Source organism: Canis aureus, chromosome 14 (genome assembly GCF_053574225.1).
Source record: "Canis aureus isolate CA01 chromosome 14, VMU_Caureus_v.1.0, whole genome shotgun sequence".
Classification (NCBI taxonomy): Eukaryota; Metazoa; Chordata; class Mammalia; order Carnivora; family Canidae; genus Canis; species Canis aureus.
The window spans coordinates 36,750,953-36,772,532 of NC_135624.1; the positions used below are offsets into that span (position 1 = coordinate 36,750,953).

The window sequence follows — 21,580 nt, forward strand, 5'->3', positions numbered from 1 at the left end:
CCATAAAAACACATGGAGGAAACTTAAATGCACATTACCAAGTGAAAGAAACCAATCTGAGAAGGCTACACACTGTAGGATTCCAACTCTATGACATTCTGGAAAAAGCAAAACTATGAAAACAGTAAAAGGATTCATGATTGCAGGGGTTGAAGGAGGAACAGTTAAGAAGGCAGGGCATGGAGAATTTGTAAGGCAGGGAAACTATTCTACATGATTCTAAAATGGTACATATAGATCATTATAAATTTGTCCAAAGCTATAGAATATACAGCATCAAGAACCCATGATGTAAACTCTGGACTTTCAGTGTTAATGATGTTGCCAGTATGGGTTCATCAACTCTAAGAGATGTATCACTGTGGTAGAGGACGTGGATAGCAGGGGATGCTGTGCATCGGGGGAGGGGGGCGGGGATATATGGGAACTCTCTGTACTTTCTCCTCAGTTTTTCTGTGAGCTTAAAACTGCTCTAAAAAGTGAAATTTCTTAAAAGTAAACAGGAAACAAAATAGCCTCCCATCCAGTTATGGGGGCCCATCACAGCCCTATCTCATAATCTACCACAAAGCCTAAGAATGGTTCCTAAATAAAAAAACTGTTCAGGGTTCCTTGATACCAAAAACCCTCCCATGCTTTTCAGTAGCCTACAAATCAAAAGGCTCTGGACAAAGGGTTAGCAAGTGTCTTTCCCCTTCTGAATGAAGAACCTGACCACTGCATAAACTTTCTAGTCTGTTTCCTTGGAAACAGAGAATGACAGTTTGTGTCCACCATATCACTACACAACACTGCTTCCTGTGAAATGACCCATTGGGTAGACTGCATCTGGACTGGGAGAACTATGGATATTTAATGGGTGCCTTCTTGGGATTCTTAAAATGTAGAGATACATGTGACTGTAGGGACTCTAAAAAGTGATGCCTAGGGAGTTTCTGCAAGAGACAGATGGCTTCTGAAAAGCATGAGGTTCTTTAAGCCAGAGTGAACTCTGTGTCATCCTGTGCAGGTTGTTCCTCTTGGCACCTGAGCCATCTACGGTGTAGCTCCTACAAAGATTTCTGCTGAAGAGGGACACCTATGGCTCCTGAGAAGGCAGGCTTCCCCTCCAGTTGGCCTCCTCTTCTCTTTCAAGCCTCACATCTTTGCTCCCTTTCTATCCTAATCAGTAGGATGAAGTATAGACATTTGCCAGCAAGTATCATGTGATCTCATTCCTCCAAACCTTCCTGCATGTCCTCACCTCTTCATTGTTACCTTCCCATGCTCTTCCTACACTCAACTCCATGGTTACTTCCTTGGGACACTTCTACCTAGACCATGTCCCACACGGGGTGAAGCACTCCTTCATCTGTCCCCTACTTCACCATTGATCTTCCGTGCCCTATATTATCGTCATGTTCACTTATTTACCTGTTTGTTCATTATGAACACTCCACCCTTGATGGTTGCAAGATCTGCCCCTTGGTGGTTACCAAAGCCGTTTTTGTAAATATAAGCTGATCATGTCAGTCACAATGGTGGGCACTGGTATTTGCTAATCCAACATCCACCCTTACTAAACAGAACCTTGATTTTTTTTTCCGGCACAACCACATGCCCAAATAAGCACCTCTTGAGATGCCCTTTTGGTTAGTGGTTGCCATGAGACCTAGCTCAGACCAAGCAGATGTTAGAAAACATCTACTGGATGGAATTATGAGAAAGCTACTGTTTTTCTGATCAAAAGAGATAAACTTGGCTGACACATGCCAATTCCTCCTCACCCTTCCTGCTTCCTATACATCTGGAATATGGACTCCATGCTTGATGGTAGAGAAGAGGTCTTACAAGCATGAATCTGAAAAAGAAAACTTCAGGCTAAAGATGGCAGAGAAGGAGGTTTGGGGAGACTGGGTTCTTGATTTCCCACAAAAAAAACTATACAAGCCAGACCAATAGTTGCATGAAAAAAACACGTCTCTATTTGGATATGCCACTGTCACTGGATTTCAGTTGCTCCAGCTAAAGCCAGTTCTGACTGATGCACAACTACACATAGTTTCTTCTCCCACAACAAGATACAATCTCAACCCATTCCCATGACACCTCGTTCCATCCCGTTGCCTGCAAACCTTATCACTCCCACCTCCTGCCACCTCCTCATCACCACATGTTCTCAGAGCCCCAGCCATTCCAGCTGGTCTAGTAACAAGTCCCCGGGAAACCCCATCTTTCGGCAGGTCCCTATCTTTGCACGGGTTCTTCCTCTGCCTCAGGATGGCTCTTCCCTGCCAGCCCCACCGTGTAGATGTACAACGGGCCTATCAGGACTGAGGTACACATCACCTCCTCCACAGAGCTTTCCTTGGCTTTATAGTTCCTCCTTTCCTTGAACTTCCAGAGAGCACCCTATGACTGGCTTTGCTACGGCAATTAATGAATTACTTTTAGGTCATCTGTCTTAATCATCGGCCTTCTCATCCATAACCTGAAACCTGTAGAGCAGTGCTCTAGCCTTATTGGGCACTCAAAAGATGTTTAAAGGTACTTCTAAATCTACTATCTCTACCTACGAAAGCTGTGATCTTTATCTTCTCTAAATTATCTGTAAAATATAGGTAGCCCTAGGGCCGCTATTCTATAATTCCAAGTAACACAACTCCAAAGGATAATGTGCTGTAGGTAACAAATGTCCTACCTTCAGGTGTCTATAGAATAAAATGTGAATTGCATCTCTGGAGTTGGCCACTTTACAGATTAAATGCTTAAATGCATGCAAAGTGCTTAACATCATGCCTGCTACAATAAGTTCAATCACATTAGTTATTGGGATGATGCTGAAGATAATGATTGTATCTTCCTTTGTATACTCAGCAGTAGACTTGGCCCAAGGTAGGTGCTCAGTAACATTTCCTGGATGAATAAATGACATGAAATTATCTTGGTTCTTGGTTCTAAATTATAAAGCACTCTGAAGTCTCAGCCCAAAAGGGCATGGAATCAAATGTTATCCCTGGGTACCTAATTTTCCCCACCAAAATAACTCCTGATGTTTATCCCCTGGAGCTTACCCCATTAGGCAGACTCAATGTCTGCTTCTGAGCAAGTGAGAACCTGGGGCAGGAACTTTCCAGAGAAGTTCTCCTGGGAACCAACTATGCAGGCTGGACAAAGCTAATAATAAACCAAACTCAACAATGCAGCCGTTAGCTGGGTCTGGATGCCCAGATCGGGGGCCCTGAGGATTTCTGCTCTGGATCTATCATTCCTGAAAATTTAATCTTCCCATGCAGCTTTCACAGGGATTCTCTGTGACACGAACAGGCTAGAGCAAAGCAAGAGCCACTTCCAACCATTGTCAGCTCAGGGGGACCTGGTATGGGGAGCAGCGGTCAGTGTGCTCAGGTGCTTTAATCCACTGGTTCCAAAATATCTGCACCATGATATAACTGGGATTGCCCGATTTCTGTGGACCATGCACTCAGGTTGTACAATAAAATCCTACCTGGACAATTAAATAACATAAACGTTTAGCATAAACCTGTGGTAGGAAAGGACCATAGAGAAAGAGGGACTGAAATGGGTTCTAGCTCCAATTTCCCAAAGTCTACTAGGGAGGAAGAAGAACATAGGCAAACGCCTCTACTAAAAGAGAGGAAGCGAGGGGGCATAGACGAAGAGTAGCAGGAATGGGATGGGTTCCGAGAAGGGACAGATTCAAAGGAAAGAGAAACAATTTGTAAGTGGAAGGAAGCCCAGCAGAAAGGACACAAGGCATAACCTCTTCAACACTTCTCATTTTACAAATGGAGAAAGTGAGCTTAAGAGGAGCAGGGTGGCTCATCCCAGCGCACAGTGCTCTTCGGACACTCCGTATGTCTCTATGGGATAGCTGGGCTTCAAGAAAGAGCTCTGGAACTGAATCTCCCTGAGCTGGAATCTGGGCTTTGAGACTGATCTATGTGATTCCTGGCAAGTCACCTGATCTTACCCTGAGCTTCAGAATCCTCATCAATGGGAAGGGACAGGTAGGATGCCTTATCTCACAAAACTGCTAGGAAGAGGACATGAGCAAATCCATGGTATGTGTCTGGCCCAGGGAAAGTGTTTGCACATTGCTGAATGAATGCATGAATGAATGAATGAGTGTTCAAGAGCACTGTCTGGCAGAGGAAGAAAAAAGAAAATGCGTGCTATTTCTGGCTTCTCCCTCCTCTACTCACTGGAAAAACACAAGTTCTAGGAGAGAGGGACCAAGTCTGTCTTGTTCTCAACAGCAACCGCAGCCTGAAGCATGATGCGTGGCACACATTGTGTACTTGATCACACTTCCTTTTCTAATAAATTCGCCATCCTCCCTCCAGTCTTTTGCACTGTGGCAGGCACTTGGCTAAGTCCTATGCATGCAGTAGGCATGGCCTTTAATCATCCAGGCCACCTGTGAGAAAAGTGGCTTGGTTTTCCCTCTCTTACTGATGAAGAAACAGGTTCAGAGAAGTTCAGTAACTTTCCAAATCAGAGCTACCGAGTGGCAAAGTTGGAACATGGCCAGGACTCTCTGAATCCAAATGCTCTCCTTGCAACCTTCAGGGAAACGTGTTCCTACGTCGCTGCTGGGGGTCAGGGCTGGGAGTGGGGCTGAGCGAATGGGAGCAGAGCTCGGCTTTGAGCAGAGCATGACCGGCACACCCAACAGCTTCTCTTGGTTTGATGTCAGGTCAAACTAAGCCCAGCCACTGCGGGAGGCCAGAGGGCATAGACAGATGCAACCTTCCAAGGAACAGGGAGAAGTTTTTCCAAAGAGACAATAATTGAGGGGAATCTGAATCAGTAAGGAGCTTGCCCAGAGGAAGGTGTGGGGGGTGTGTGTGTGAACATGTGCATATGTGTATTTGAGGGACAATAACACACTGTGCTGAAAGTGTAAGCAGATCAACCAGCTCCCTGTTCAGGGACACCTCACTCTCCATCCCCCTGGCAGTCATCATCAGGACCTCGTGATTACCTGCAAAGGAAGCTTCCAGGCCAACGCACTTCATTCCCACAAGCCTCACACTACAGCCAACCCAGCCTCAGTTTTAACCTAAAATGAGATGCATGCTAAAGTAATATATTGATTTTAAGTTCAGATGTATACAATATATTACACCAGCATCCCAGAAGTTTTGACACATATGTTAATCACTTAACTCTGAGTGAAAACATCTAGGGGGACACTTCAATTAAACCACACAATGGAGAAAAGCCAGATCTGCAATCCCAGTAAATGTATTTGCTTTCATTTCGGTCTGACACAGTCAATAAAGTATAAAGTGGAAAAGTAAACACCTAGAATTTTGACTATTCACCTGAGCAAGTAGGGAGAACACAGATTGCCCTGGACTATTCCTCCTCTTTCTCCTCCCCCTCCTTCTACTCCTTCTACTTCCTTTTTTTTTTTTTTTAACCTAAGCAGGCTCCTAATTAAATAAACTGTCCTTCCGAGTAATCATGCTTGCAGTTTTCATGCATATTCCAGAATTAAAAGGTGTTAGAAGCGGACCGATGATAGGGATCATCAAACAAATCCCCTCCTCACCTCCCCCCTTCATATTCCAAGTCAAACAGAAGCTTACTCACTTTCTCAAATCCACACCCAGCTGAGTGGTCAAAGGCCAGATATTTTGACTAAATAGTCCTTGAGTTTTGTTCTGGGTTTTTTGTTTTGTTGTGCTTTTATGATCCACAGCTGACTTTTAAATGTCCTTCACAAGGGACATCTGCAAGGTGGCTGAGAAGGGACAAGCTTCAGGATCAGACAGGTTGAGGGGAACCTGTCCAAGCTTCATCTCCTACAGCTGTGGCACTGTGAGCCAATTACTTCCCCTCTCTGTGCTGAGTCTCCTCAGAGCTATGGAGAGGGCTGGTACTAGCTCCTGCATGAAGATTAAATAAAAATATAGCCAGGGAAAGGACTTCCTACAGTCACCAGCAGGAAGTAAGTACTAGAAAGGGCTTCCTTTCCCCTCCTACCGGCACCACCGCGTCATTTGATTCCAGCCTGTCACTTACAGATGATTTATGATCATTTTTGTCTCCAGCATCCCCCTGCTCTTAGAAAGAAGGGGAAAGAAAGAAAAACCAAGTAAATCTCATTCTATTATTCAGGAGCAATTATATTAATATTCATTTTATTCTCCCAAAAGGCCAACACAAGTCAGCATGTTAAAATACCGAGTTTGATGAATTCTACCTTGGGCATAAGATTCCAAGGATAATCTTATCTTTAAACATTTCCTTTAAACAAACTAAGGGGGGAAAAATGGCAATCCATTCTTCGACTCATTTTATATTCTGACTTAAAAATCAACAAGTTTTCACAAAAACCACCAGCTCAGTCCCCCATCCGTTCCTACACCAACATCTCGGCTAGGATGACATATGCCCAAAAATTAATTTTCCAGAAAACTTATACCAATCCCTTCCATACTAAATACTTTTATACTTAATTTTAGCAATTTCTGATGTAGCTCATTTTAGAAAGTATACTCCCCTGCCTTATTTCAGCAGAGTTTACAGACTATAATTTAGTTTTTCCTGATGACTCACCGTCACACTTCTGAACGTAAGTGATGGCTGATCACTTAGCACTCGATGCCCTCAAAGACCCCTACTGCATGAACATCTCCAAAGTTCCTACACTGAGGATCCCACGATCCTTCCTAATAGATATCCCTTGGTTCACCCCGTGGGGATGTTCCATTCAAGGAAAGGTCTCACCCAGCCTCCTCAGTTTTCATAGTAGAGGGTCAATCTCACCATACACTTTGTTGACATTGAAGTATACATATCAGCCTCTAATCAGAATAAACACTGATGAAACACCGACTGTGGGTCAATGATGATAATAGATTTTATTTAACTTGGTTTATTTATTTTTTTAAATTTCATTTTCATTAAAAATTCCTTATGGGTTGCCTATTATCATTGTTTTACAGAACTAAGGGACAGCCCTGGTGGCGCAGCAGTTTAGCGATGCCTGCCGCCCCGGTGTGATCTTGGAGATCCAAGATCGGGTCCCACGTTGGGCTTCCTGCATGGAGCCTGCTTCTCCCTCTGCCTGTGTCTCTGCCTCTCTCTCTCTCTCTCTCTGAATGAATAAATGGATAAATCTTAAAAAAAGAAAGAAAGAAAGAAAGAAAGAAAGAAAGAAAGAAAGAAAGAAAGAAACTAAGGTCACCACAGATAAAGTAGCACAATATCCTAGAGAGAAGCTGGGATTATTACCAGGTTATCAGGAAGACTATTGTGGAAACTGTATGCCATAGAAACCGCCCCCCAGAGTAGTGATAAAAAGGGGGGTTATAGAACAAGAAGGCTAATGAATTAAAAGGAGAGAGATACTTGACCCGAGATTGGCATGAAATAAAAAAATGGCACCAATGGAAGAATTTAGCAAGCAAGCTAAGCAAGCAGGCTGTGTTCAACAGATGATTTGGTATATATATCAGGTATGATGTATGAACGAAGGCATGTCTGAGTGGAGTAGAGGCAAAGCTCTCCAAGCTGAGACAGTGAAGGCCAAGGTGCTATAGGAGTCATTGAACTGGCCATAGAAGGCATCCAAGATAATAACAGTAGGACTCAGGGTGTTGAGGAAAACCAAGGTCCAGGAATCAGAATGATCAGGGCCTGGAGAGTAGGCTATGAGCAAAAGGCCAGTGCGTGACTGGTCAGGCTAGTAGGTACCAGTGTAGCTGGCATCCCACTGCAATCTGCCCTGACCCATGATGCTTTCAAGAGAGGAGCAGGAGAAGGCATGGCTAAATCAGGAAGGGAAATCACAGCAGGGCTCTTTGGGTTCCGAGCATTACAAAGTTCAGGGAGATTTTTTTATAGTACGTTTTCGTGACTTCCTTAGGGCACAGACATTCTATGAGGATCACAGGGTCTTGTGACTGAACGTCATAAGATCCAAAGCAGTAGCTTTGTCTTATAGGAAGACTTGGGACCAATAGTGGAAATACCAATTAGAATGTAGCCAACACAACTGACGCCCCACCCTCACACCCTCTACCAGGCTGGTACACGCATCACCCAGCTTCTGTGGCAGCTTGATAACAACCCATCATTGCTCTACTCTCCTGAGAATCTTCCTCAGCTGATCCAAGCTGCTTTGCTGGGGAATACCTGGCATATATGTCTCCTGGAGTCGGATTTAGGGAAATGACCTTGCCTCAAGGTGGAAAATGTTGTAGAGCCATGTGTACCTCACAGCTCCCCGTGTGAGCAGGAAAACCAGCTAAGGCTACACGTACATCTAGGCCCATTCTCCTCCTCACCCAGCTCCTCTGTCCTCCCTTCCTGTCAGGTTTCAGCTGAGAGCACCCCTCCATCAAGTACCTGTACAGGAACCATTCCAGGCTCTATGCTCAGGATGTAGAGGGTAGGCCTATATCTCAGGATCTAAGAGAGGAGCTTCTATCTCCTGAGGCTAAGTAACTGTCCAGGGTCACCTGGCTAACAAATGGCAAAATTAGAGAAACCAATTCGGTTTGTCCAGGACTGGGGGAAGAGGGAGGGAGGGCTTTCCAGGAGGCAAGACCTTCAGTTTTCAAACAAGAACAGTCAGTCCCAGGGAAAAAGAGACTAGACAGGTCAGTGTACTCCTGAACTGGAAGCCTACCACCTGACCAGAAGTTCTAAGTGGTACTTACACAAGGCTATGGTTATTTGTGCTTAAACTGAAAAACTGTTATTCCATTATTGAAGATTCCTGGCATTCTTTTCTTCTGTATGTGCTTTGATAAATATTAGCCACATGCTCAGAGTGCCAGGAGATGTTCTAAGTGTTTGGGGCGGCTGTAAACACGGCAAAGTCCCTGCAACCAAGGAGCTCACCATCTTGCAGAGGAGAGAGTCGATAAGAAAGGCAAACAAACACATCTGTAATAATATTGCCGGTGCACACACAGGGATGAATGCTATGGAGAAAAACACAGCGAGGTCCACGACTGGTGATGGGAAGCATTTGTTTGGAGGTGGTGGTCCAGAAAGGCATCTCACAGGAAAGTCTTAGATGAGGCAGAGAAGGAATCACGGAAACATGAGGCAGAGACTTGTCCTAGCAGCAGTGTGGAATGACCGTAAGAAGCTCTGAAGATGTGGTTTATGTATACAATGGAATATTACTCAGCTATTAGAAACAACAAATACCCACCATTTGCTTCAACGTGGATGGAACTGGAGGGTATTATGCTGAGTGAAGTAAGTCAGTCGGAGAAGGACAAACATTATATGTTCACATTCATGTGGGGAATATAAATAATAGTGAAAGGGAATATAAGGGAAGGGAGAAGAAATGTGTGGGAAATATCAGAAAGGGAGACAGAACGTAAAGACTGCTAACTCTGGGAAACGAACTAGGGGTGGTGGAAGGGGAGGAGGGCGGGGGGTGGGAGTGAATGGGTGACGGGCACTTGGGGTTATTCTGTATGTTGGTAAATTGAACACCAATAAAAAATAAATTAAAAAAAAAAAGAAGCTCTGAAGGCAAGGGGAAGCTATCGAGTGCGTTTGTCTTTTTTGTTTCATTTTGGAAAGGGCGGTGGTAGAGACCCGGTGATCCTAAAAGAACATCTTTATCGCCTCATTCTATATACTTCCCTTGGGTGATCAAGTCTACTCCCCTGCTCTCAATTAGCGTCTATGTGCTGATGATTCCCCAAGTCTATATTCAGCCAAGTACTCTATTCTGGGCTTGACGGAGATCTTTAATTGCCAAAAACGTACAGAGATGTCCTCAGAGACCTAAAAATCTACTTATTCAAAACAGAACTCATGTTCCCTTTCAAACTCTGTTCTTTTGCCTGTGTCCTCAGGGTAGGGGACAGCAACAAGCCCATTCCTTGAGGTCAGAAGACTAAGCATCATCCTTGATGCCTCTCCGCTTTTAGACATTGTATGCTGGGTTGTCCAATACTCCCAACAGGCTACTGCCTTAACAGCTCTTGAATCTGTTCTTTCTTCATCCCTATAACCTTAACCTTGCTGATAGCCATCATTACCTCCACACACCCTGGATTTCCTGCAAGAGCCTCCCACCAAGTCTCTATGCTTCTCATCTTACACCCCTCCCATGCATTCTGTATCCTGCAGCCTGAATCCAAAACGCCTATGTGTCTCGGTCTTCCAGTATAAAACCCTTTCACTGTTAAACAAAGCTGGAGGCATCACATTTCTCAATTTCAAATTATATGACAAAGCCACAGGAATTAAAACAGTATGGTACTGGCATAAAAACTGACACATATGTCAATGGAACAGAATAAAGAGCCCAGAAATAAACCCACGCATATATGTTTAATTAATCTCTGACAAGGGTGTCAACAATGCACAATGAGGAAAGAACAGTCTCTTTGATCAATAGTATTAGCAAAATTCGATATTCACATGTAAAAGAGTAAAATTAAACCTTCATTTTACACTATACACAAAACCCAAAATGGATTAGACTTATACATACAACTGGAACTTAAAAACTCCTAAAATAATAAATAGGGAAAAAGCTTCTCTGACACTGGTCTTGGCAATGAGTTTTTGGATATGACACCCAAATCACAGGCAACAAAACAAAAAAATAAACAAGTAGGACTACTTCGAACTAATGGTGTCCGCATAGCAAAGGAAACAATCAACAGAGTCAAAAAGCAGCCTACAGGATGGGACTATATATTTACAAACCATTTATCTAATAAGGGGTTAATATCCAAAATATGTAAAGAATTCATATAATCCAAGACCATAAAAACAAATAACCCAATCAAAAAATAGACAAAGGACCTGTATCGACATATTTCCAAAGAAGTTCCATGTGTATCTCTTCTTACTCATCTTCAGTGGGTACATGAAAAAGTGTCCAACGTTGCTAATCATCAGGCAAATGCAAATCAAAACTATAATGAGATATCACTTCACATCTGCTAAAATGATTATTATTTTTAAAAAACTAAGGTAAGGGTTGGCGGGAAGGTGAAGAAAAGGGAACTTTGGTACACGGTTGGTGGGAAAGTAATTGCTAGAGCCATCATGGAAAACAACATGGAGGCTTCTGAAAAAAATTAAAAATAGAATTACCATATGACTCAGCAATCCCACTTCTCAGTATATGTCCAAAGAAATTGAAATCCAGATTTCTAAGAGATACCTGAATTCCCATGTTCACTATAGTATTATTCATCATAGCCAAGATACGGAAGCAAACTAAATATCCATCAGTGGATAAATAAGTAGAAGAAATGTGGTCTAAACATACAGTGGACCATGATTTGGTCTTAAAAAACAAGAAACCCTGCCACTGTGACAATATGAACAGACCTGGAGGTTATCATGCCATGTGAACTAAGACAAGCACAGAAAGGCAAATACTGTATGATCTCACTTAAACATGGAGCCTAAAACAGTCAAACTCGTAGAAGCAGAGAGTGGAAAGGAGGTTATCAGAGGCTGGGGCTGCTCAGCGGTACAAAGTTTCAGGTAGGTAAGATGAGTAAGTTCTGCAGAGCCAAAGCGTAGCGTGGTGACCGTAGGTAATCATACACTTGCAATTTGCCAAGCGTTCTCATTACATCTGGTTTTAGTTTGACAAAAATCCCTCTAGCTGCCATGCACAGAGCAGAGGCAGAGGCAGGGATGTCAGTTAAGAGCCTGGTGTATTTGTCCAGATGAGAGATGAAGGGGCTTGAACCAGAGTAATCATAGTAGGGACCAAAAGAAAGACCTGAGTGTCACCCTTGACTCCTTCCTCCCCTTGACCTGCACCAATAGTCATCACATGTGTCCCATTGAGACTTCTCAGATAAATGATGCCGTGTATTCATTTATCTGCCAAGTCTCCTAGAGGCCACCACATTTCTCCACTGATCTAATCTTCTCTAATCCAACCTCTACTCTCCAGCTATGTTCTGCTAACTCTGGGAAACGAACTAGGGGTGGTATTGGTATTCACCCCAAACACTTAGAACATCTCCTGGCACTCTGAGCATGTGGCTAATATTTATCAAAGCACATATGTTCTGCTCAACTCTAAACCTTTCCTAGGCTCCCATCACCTTCAGGTTAGACCACACGCTCTGTAGTGTGGCTCCTGAAACTCTCAATGATGTGGCTCCTTATCCCCTTGGCCTCAGGGGACGCCTTTCCATTCCTTGCGCCCCAGCCCTGCTCATCTGTTTCAGCTCTCTGCTACCTCTTGCTTCCACAGCTCTGCGCGTTACTTCCTCCTCCTGATGGCCCTTCCCTGCCGTCTCCATTTGGAAATTGCCTGACTTCAGCTTAGAATCTCTCTCTTCTGTGAAGCCTTTCTTGGAGGCCCCTACCAGGAAGCATGTTAAAAAACACCTTGTCTTTTTCCCCCCTACAGAACCTTATGTTGGCTGGTTTGCCCTAGTCTATCCCCACACCTGCTCCCCCAGCTACATGGGGCAGATCCCAGTGGTGCTCACAGTTGACTCTCAAGGCCTGGCAGGATGAGTGGCACAGAGCAGACTACGGACTCAGATTTCCTATACTGGGCACACCACAGTGCCTCTCCAAGCACAGGGCAGGTGGAAGGCCACAGGAAAGAGTCCTGGCCCACGGCTCCAGTCTCCTACGCGGTGCTAAAATCTCCCTCAGGAATTACTCCTGAGATTGGTGTGCAGCCACCTAGAAATGATTCATGTTTGAACAGAAACATTTGACACTGCTGAGCACTCAGAGTCTGGGAAGCTCAGCGAATATTAGAGATGTCTGCAAATCTCCTCCAGCTCTCTCGGGTAAGATCAGGCTTCAATCAAATAGTTTTGTCTATTTTGGTTTTGTTTAAGATTTTATTTATTCATTTTATTTGAGGAGAGGGGGAGAGAGAATCCCAAGCAGACTCTCTGCTGAGCTCAGAGCCCAATGTGGGGCTTGATCCCATGACTCTGAAATCATGACCTGAGCCAAAACCAAGAGTCGGATGCTTAACTGACTGAGCCACCCAGGTGCCCCTAGTTTCTTCTATTTTGAATGAAGGAGGTCTTCCAACATGGACAGGGCAGCCTAGTATCTTATCTGGGGCTGGATAAGAATTGAGCTGGGTTATGGATGAATAGCAAACAGTATTCAACACTTTCTAAGTCCCAGGATCGCCTTGGGGACACTGCTCTTCTAGACTTGGGAAAATTCTAAAAGAAAAGAAATATGCTGGTTATACCAAATTAAAATGTAAAGTTTGGACAAATGACGAATCTTGATAGAAAGGACAGCCAAGAGTCACAGCCATAGCTTTGGTGAGGAGACCCGTAGTATGGAAACGCTGAGAGAGCAGAGCTAGATGGGGCCATGGGAATCCTTCAAACCAAGGCCCAGAGAGGTGAGGTGAGGGCCCAGGTCGACAGTCCTGTAAGCAGTCTGTGTCAGGGCGGGAGTGACAATTCAGTCCGAAAATCGAAATCTTTAGCTTCTTCTACTCCCTAGTGGCATCTCGCATGAGAGACTCTCTGGGTGTACGTGGTGTTCTCCCTCTACCTCCCCACCCTCCAACCCCAATAAGGAAGGTAGATAAAATACAAGGAGGAAATGGCCCCAGTGCATTTCCAAAAATTCCCAAACCTTCACTGGCAATTACAGGTGTACTGTCCTGGTGTACATGTTCCCAACCTATCTTGAAAGGTGGCTGTTGTTGTAACGCTACCCAGGTAAGGCAAAAGGGCTGACGGGGACAAAATGACTTACTGAAGGTCACCTGAAGCTAACAAGTGGAGAAGCCAGAATTTCTAGCCCATCTCGTCTGGTGCAGTGTAACTAGATGTAGAGATTTTGCTCATTTTCCAGAACAACAAGAAAAAAAAAAGTAAGGAAAATAAATAATTTATTGAGTAGAGTATTGTACAGTTCATGAACTGCTTTGAGTGCATGGCCACTCATTCACTCCAAGCACTCAGCACCAATGGACAGTATTATCGTTCACGCTTTACAAATGAGGAAACTGAGGCATGAGGAGACCAAGTATCCTAGTTCCAGGTCCCCACAGGACCAGATTCAAACTTCTTGCTCTAATCTATGTCCTTTTCCATAACATTAGAGCTGAAATCAAGGAAAGAAATTGAAAGGAGAGAAATGCGTTTTAAGCTTAAAAGATTCCATCAGATGTTTTCAGCAAATGTTATATGAAGGCCATTCAGTACTAGATTACAGTTATTCTAAAGTACCCACTTGAAAAAAAATGAGCATTTTAAGGCAAAATATGTGTTTCTGTTCTCCTTCACTGTGCTTCAGTGGGCTGACCCTACGTAATGCACAACAACCCAGCAAGCATCCTTCCGGCTTGCTGCACATACTGAGATGGCAGGAGGCCGCTGGGACAGCCTTTGTATGAACCTCTCTTCCGGTGCAGGTGGTCATGCTGCAGGTAAGGCTTCTCCACTTACTCAGCCACTCACCGGGGCGGTCGTCTGCAAGGTGCCAGGGCCACAACTGTGCTAGAATAAGGCGAGGTTCCTACCCTCAGGAAGCATGAACTCTAGAGAGGGCAGGCATACGTGTGAGCAACGACAACATGACACAGCACAGGCTGACCCAGAGCAGGTAGGTCTACGGTGCTGTGGGAGCCCAGGGGAGACAGCTCGGGATGCCTTCCCATCGGAAGAGGCATTGGAATTGGGTCACCAAGGGAAGTGGGAAGTGCAAAATGGTCATTACAGGCAGAGAGGCCAGTGTGAGCAGGGTATAAAAGAGCAGAGAATAGTTTTCATAAGGCAGTCCTGGCTCCTTCCAGAAATTATGCTTCCCTAGGCAATTACATCAGGCGGAAAGCATTCAGTCAAATTGGGCAAACATTCGGTAAGCATCTACTATCACAGTGCAGAGTTGTATAAAGCTGAATCCCGCCCACAAGGAACTCACAACATGCCCAATGTATCCGCCTAACCAACATTTAAACAAGTCCCTACTATGTGCAAATCCCTTTGGACACTCTAGAGCACTTAGTCCAACTCTGGGGTGAGCAGACCTCAGTGTTCCCAAATTCTGCATCGGACGCCAAAGCTCTTGACCTTCATCATTTGTAAACAAGGATGACATGCTGTGTTTCCCCTGATAAAGGCCTCTTTAGATTTCCCTGAGTGTATCTTGGGCTAGATTACGGCGTTTCAACTGTGAGTCACTGACCAACGTTTCTGCCCCTGTTTCCAAGCTGATGTCTGTGTAATGACTTGCTGATCTGAGCAAGGGAGCCTCCTCAGAAAATGACAATTCTTTTCACGTGCATGGCACATTAGGTTTTGAAAAGCCTTTCTCCGCCCATCTTCTCCATCATCCCACTCGATTGTCACAAGAGCCTGGCAAGGTGCAAGAGCTGTCAGCATCCCCATTCTACAGATGAGAGGAAGAAGTCACAGCACGGTGGAGCAAATTCAAGGTCACACAGCAAGTGTATGGCTAAATGAGAGCTCAAAACCATGTCTTCTGACTCCCCAATCTCGTCCTCTTTTCTCTACACCTTACCATCTGCCTGGAATACAGTAATACCATCCTCATTATGACATGAATCCCAGATGAAATGCTGGTCAAATCACATCCCCTCAGGCAACATAACTACAGCATAAATTAAAAGCCCAATTAAAAAACATGGCCTTTTTACTGGGACTTATCACTGTCCCCCGAGGCCAGGGTATAAAGAGAAAGCCCTATAAAAGTCAGTGGCTGCCCATCCTGGAAATTACCCAGAGACCCATTTACCCATATGCCAGAGCCTTTAGACCCAAATCATTCACCTAACTTTATCAGCCTTTTCTATGTTCTTCTGTGGCGCTGGCCCCCACGGAGCTGGAATCATTGCCCACACCTCTGCCCCTCTCTCTGGCCTGAAGACGCAGGTGACGGTCCATCCCTCCGAGTGGACTCTCAGCTGATACATACATCTCTTAATAGGAGGAGCCTCAGAACCTGATGAAAAACCAATGCTTCCCTAGTTCAAACAGAGCACCCAAGCAAAATTCTCTAGCTGTCTCAAAGTGAGATAGTCTGCCAAAGGCTGGAGCCCTGGGTGGCCAAGGGGACAAAGAGTGTTATTATACTCCTTGGAGCATTGTTTTGCTGACAATAGTGGTGGTGAGGGGGTGTGGGGGGGGAAGGAGGGCTAGAAATGAGGTGAGGAGAAAAGGAAGGGGCATTTGGATTGCTTGTTCCTAATTCTCCACCTAGTCCCACTCCACCCCCAGCAGTCAAAGGCGGTATAACGTGATAAACTCCAGGGATACCCCTGGGTCCCGAAATGGTAATAGTTACTACTTCCCTTGCCCGAATGTCCCCTCCGGTTGCTGGTTGCTGGGGTTGAAGCCGACTTTTACAGATCCAGAGCTGGTGTGCGCTCTGGTTCCTTTGCATGTCATAGCTGAGCTGCAGTGTCGCCCCCCTCCCCCCCCCCCCCCCCCCCCCCCCGCCTCCAGCTCTGTCCCCAGCCGAGCCACAGGGAGAACAGGTCTCTGGGTCAGCCCGGATCACAGAGCATCGCTCGCACTGCTCCCCGTCACCCCCCGACACCGGCTCCTCCGGGGCTCACGGGCTCGGGGGACCCGCCTGCACAAGGGTCTGGATGTGCTCCCTGCAGCCTCCATCTGGGACTTCTGCGGGGACCACCGCCTTCGCCCAGCGCGTCCCCCCCCCCCCCCATCAGCCCGGACGTCCCCTCCCCGCCCTCTCACACCTGCCCAGAGGTGCCCGGAGGCTAGAGGGCAGAGGGCTGGGGGCGGGGGGCGGCCCGGAGGGGAGACCGAAGGAGATAACCACATTTCGCGGCGGAATCCCTGTTAAGTAACAGAAAGCCATCCAACTGGCAACCACGCTCCCAGAAACGTCACCGCCACCGAGAGAGAGTTTGCCGCCGCCGACCCGAGCGCTCACCTGCCTGCCTCCCGCTGCAGGGCTCCCCGGCTCCCGGCTCCCCGGCTCCCCGGCTCCCCGGCTCCGCGCCGCGCCGCTCCCTCCCTCCGAGCCCGCTCTCCGCAGCGGCGGGGGGCGCTCCGCGGGGTCCGGGCGCCCGCGCGCTGGGTCTCGGGCCCCGGCGAGGCTGCCGGAGGAGGAGCGAGCGCCGCCGCCGCGCCGCCGCGGTGCTGATGCGGTTGCTATGGTTATGGAACTCCGCAGCTGCCCCCTCGCGGCGCAACAGCTGCCCGCCGCGGCCTCCGGGCAGCCCCGCCAGCCGGGCCGGGGGGAGGCGGCGCTCGGGGCGGGCGGCCAGCACTGCGGAGGAGCACGCGGCCGGCCGCGCTGGCGCCTGCGGGTCCGCTCCCGGCTCCCGGCTCCCGGCTCCCGGCTCCCGGCTCTCGGCTCTCGGCTCTCCGCGCCCGCGCCCGCGCCCGCGCCCGCCCCGCCCCGACCCCGCGCCCCGCCCCCGCCCCGGCCCTCTCCGCGCCAGCCCGCGCCCCGCACGCTGCCCGCCGGCCTCTGGGGGGCGCCCGCCGCCGCCGCCGCCGCCCGCACGAGCATGCTCAGTCCGCCGCCCCGGGGCGCCCTCCCGCGTGCGGGGCTGGGCGGCGGCGGCGCGCGAGGCCCCTGGCGGAGCCCCGGGGAGGGGCGGGAGGGGCCCCGGGGGAGGGGGAGGCGCGGGGGAGGGGCCGCCCCGGGGGGAGACGGGGGAGGGGCCCCGGGGGAGGGGGAGGCGCGTGGAAGGGGTCACCCCGGGGGGGGGGTCGTCCTGGGGGAGGGGCCGCCCCGGGAACGGGGAGGGGTCGCCGCGGGGGAGGGGGAGGCGGGGGAGGGTCGCCCCGAGGGAGGGTCGCCCCAGTGGAGGGCGGCTTCGAGGAGCGGTCCCCCGGGGAGGGCGGCGTCCCAGCAGGTGCGCCCCAAGCAAGCTCTGCGGCGGGTAGCACCGCCCGCGGGGCCGTGGGCCCAGCCGCGAACCCGCTCCCAGCGGGACGTCAGGGGCGCAGACACGTGGGAGCTGCGGCCCGGGGAGGCGCGAAGACTGAGCGCGGATGCGCGGATCGGCTGCCCCCCCAGCCTCCCTCCCTCGCCAGCCACCGCGCACCGAGAGGCCTCCAGTCTCGGCATCACTGCGGTCCCAGGGCTCGCGGCACCGGCGCTACAGATGAGGGAAACAGCCTGAGACACGGAGACGGGAAGGAACGCGGGAGACCCGGGCACGGTCCCCCGGACCCCGCCGCCCCGACTCGCATCCCAGCCAGGCCCGCGGGAGCAGCCATCCAGGGGCAGAGAGAGGTCCTCGGGGCGAGGCGCCTGAAAGTAGGGACAAGAGGAAGGGGGGGAGCGAAGTCTGGGGAAGGATGTGCCACCCAGAAGGAGAGGACCGAGCGTGCAAAGGCCTGGAGACCAGACGGCCGGCCCTGGGCGCCATCCGCGGGAGGGATCCGGTGTAGCTGGAGCACCGCGTGCCCCGAGAGGTGCAGGGGACCCGCGGGCTGCACAGCCAGGGCCTTGGGAGCCAAGGCAGGAGGTTGGAATTCGACCTTCAGGACAACAGGAAGCCCTGAAGAAGCTTAAGCAGGACAAGGCTGGGTGAACAATTTGCCAAAGTCACCCCCGTTGAAGTGTGTGCGATGGGGGTCAGGTGGGTATGAAAGCCACAAGAAGGGGTGTCAGGAGGAGGGTGTCGCTGCCCTCTGGCCAGAGCAGGGGAAGGCCACCTCCTGGCGGCCTCCTTCCTGCAGCACCCAGCGGGGCATTAGACGACATATGTGTTCCATAAATGTTTGGTGAATGGCAAATAAATGAATATTTATTTCTCCATAGAGAAAATGGATTCCCTTCTTTCACAATTTTTTTTTGTCTTTAAAATGTGATCAAAATCATGTGGCTTTTATTTTGCCATAAACATTGCATTTTTATGCAGCCTTATTTTTGAAAGTCACTACAAGTCCCCAGCGCTCTCCTCTGCATTTTCAATAGTCCGAGGCAGCGCACAGATATGCTGTAGCACAGGATTTGCTTGTATCCTGATAGGTTTCACTCACTGGATAAAAGAGCCCGGGGATATATTGTTACGTGCGAGAGCAAAGTGCAGATCGGTGTTTATAATCAGATAACTCTTGGGAGAGAAGTGGGGGAGACACCGATGTATATTTGAATTTGCTTGGACTGGCATAAAATTCGTTGGACGGCTCTGTAAGAAACTTGCAGACGTTAGCCATGGGGCTGGAGTGGGTGGACGACTGGGCGGACAAGGTCTGGGCAAGAGAAAGACTCTCAATTATACTTTATTTTGAACCAAAAATAAATTACACACATGCATAATGTGTTGCCATCTGTGTCTAGAATCTTAATGAACCTTGAGATAACTTTACATGCAACATGAAACACGTCCCAAATGGACATATCCCAAGACCTGCGGCACATGGCACTATGACTTAGTACTGTTACGTCTTCCTCGTCAGTCCTGCTGTGCTCGTGGAATGGAGGTGAAGGGAGAGGAAGACACAGAGGCCGAAACCGAGGCTTCCAGGAGGCCAGGGTGACCAGTGGAAGCACTGGGGAGCTGTAGGCCATGGTCCATGGTGGCCAACATGACACCAACCAATCATCTAGCTGGAGTGATGCCCTCTGACCCAGAGATTCCGTCACCCAGTGTCCTCCTCATGTCCATGCAATGTCCCCATTCCGAACTGGCACATCCTCAGGCCCACTGGGTGAGGCTCTGAGCAGCTAGGGGCCCAGAGGACGTCTGTAAGAGAAATCCTGAGGGCCACCCCGGGTGGAACTGACTTGAAAGCAAAATAGCACTCCACTGCCATCCCCCCTCTCGGGGAATGACCCACCGTCCGAGCATACGAGCCAGAACCCCAACGTCATCCTAGGTTTCCTGGTCCCTGTCTCATTCTCTCTACCCACCTCATCTCCCACACATCTAATTAAATACCAACTTCTGTCAATTCCACCACGTAAATAGCTCCCAGAGTCATCTAAAACAGGGGTTCCACAACAGTTTTTTTTTTTTAAGTTTGTGAGTGACGGTGTCTAGAGAAATGGGTGGCATCTTAGCCCTATGTTCAGAGGTGAGCAGCTGCAGGTAGTACAGGAGGACTTGGCTTCTGGGACAGATGCAGAGCCTGATGCAGGCTTCCGGTGCAGCTGGAAGGTGACACCCCATTGGAGAGAGCTGAGCACCGAGACAGACAGCTAAGCATGAGATACCTCTGGCCAAGTTTGGTTCTGGGGGACGGCAGCTGCTCTCCCTACAAGGCCCTGGGGGCTCCGGCTCTTGCAGGATGAGTAGAGAATCACCGCAGAGCAGAGGGGACCAGCGTTTTCTCACTCTGTCATGGAAGGCAGGTTTTCAATGGCGACATCGTGTGGCAACAGGAAGCAAGTGTCATGAAATGCTTCTCAGATGCAGCGCACTCCAAGGGATGGATGGGGAGGAAGTTGGGATGGGCTCCCGCAGGGACTGTGTCAGCCCCCGCTGTGTTGCAACAATTTGAGAGAAGAGAGATCTTCCTGCCAACAGAAGAACTCAGACTGGGGCAGCTCGCCTGGCCTTGAAGCCTGGCTTGCTCTTCCCTTCCTGTGTGTCCTTTAAGATGCAAATGTGGCCTCACTGCATCTCAGAGTCCCCTCCTCTAGAACAAGGATGGTCACAAAATACAGGTCATAGGTTTACCGCCAAGAGTAAATGGATTAAAACTGAGAACAGTCCCTCATGCGGAGTGGGGGCTCTGTATGAACGGGAGCTGTTAGTTTTTAAATGTTGGAATGAGTTGAGGAGACAGTAGAGGTGCTCAAGATGCTGGGTTATCTGTCACACTTTTTGTCCACATGCTGTGACACCCCCCTGGCCCACCTGATTTCTTTTCTGAAATACCACAGTAATTTCTTAACTGATCTCCCTAATTCTGAAGTTACCCCCCAGTTACTCTTCTGCCATTGATATCCTATTGATCTTTTAAAAATGTGACTCTGGGGGCACCTGGATGGCTCAGCCGGTAGAGCCTGCAACTCTTGATCTGGGGGGATCATGGGTTTGAGCCACACATTGGGTGTAGAGATTCCTTAAGTAAGTAAATAAAATATTACTTAAATAAGTAAATAAACTTTTAGAAAAAAACTGTAACTCTGATACAATCACTCCACCTCTTAAGATCCTTCAGGCGTGATTCCAGACTTTCAGAATAAGCGCCAACCTTCACGGCGTAACATTCTTAGCCAGCTAACATCTGATTCCCACTCAATGTGCACCCTTGCTCCATTTGGTCCAGCAAGACTAAACCTCCCGTGCTTTCCAGAAAACCCCAGGCTGTCTAGCACATCCACGAATTCTTGCTCATGCTTCAAACCTGTGTCTACACGTTCCTTCCTTCATGGAACCTGCTCACATGTACCTCAGCGTTCATACCTCCTCCGCTGAGCCTCTGATACACACTTGGATAATGTTCTCAGAGCTTCTTAGTATAATGACTTATATAAAAATGTATTTCCCACCCTAGACTGAGGACTCCTTGAAGGAAATTTTTAAGGAGCCCGAGTCTTTTCATCTTTCTTTATGTGACCCACAGCACAGGATCTGGAATGTAGAGACCATGCTCAAATACATTTTAAAACTTTACTTGAATAGATTTCCATGTGATTTTCCTCTCGTGTATGT

At 48.3% G+C, this 21,580-nt stretch overlaps 1 protein-coding gene across 2 annotated transcripts in view; it reads right to left on the reverse strand.

The window, feature by feature from the left end:
* Nucleotides 1-17,022, reverse strand: part of FAM135B (family with sequence similarity 135 member B) — a 283,976-nt gene extending 266,954 nt beyond the window's left edge. For both annotated transcript variants that reach the window (XM_077847362.1, XM_077847361.1), the window contains exon 1: nt 16,888-17,022. The gene's annotated coding sequence lies outside the window, so the exon portion shown is untranslated. The remainder of the gene's footprint in view (nt 1-16,887) is intronic.
* Nucleotides 17,023-21,580: the final 4,558 nt, after the last annotated feature.